The sequence below is a fragment of the Cystoisospora suis genome (assembly GCF_002600585.1).
Source record: "Cystoisospora suis strain Wien I chromosome Unknown contig_7898, whole genome shotgun sequence".
NCBI lineage: Eukaryota > Apicomplexa > Conoidasida > Eucoccidiorida > Sarcocystidae > Cystoisospora > Cystoisospora suis.
This window is the reverse complement of record NW_027160683.1, coordinates 7899-8147: the sequence shown is the minus strand read 5'-3', so window position 1 is coordinate 8147 and position 249 is coordinate 7899.

Below are 249 nucleotides of genomic sequence, written 5' to 3'. Positions count from 1 at the left end.
TATATATATATATGGATCTATCTATCTAGCTATCAAGTGAGAAGTATCGGCTTATAATAGGAGAGAAAGAACAAATGCGGTGTCCCCCCTAAGATAGAATATCTATGCATGCACTCCTTCTATCGACTGCTTTTTCTTCCGCTTAAGACGCAGTCCAGAATCCACCCTCACGACGAGATAGCCATAACGAAGGTTCCACACTCCACATACATGCATAGATATATGGGGATATATATGTATATATATATA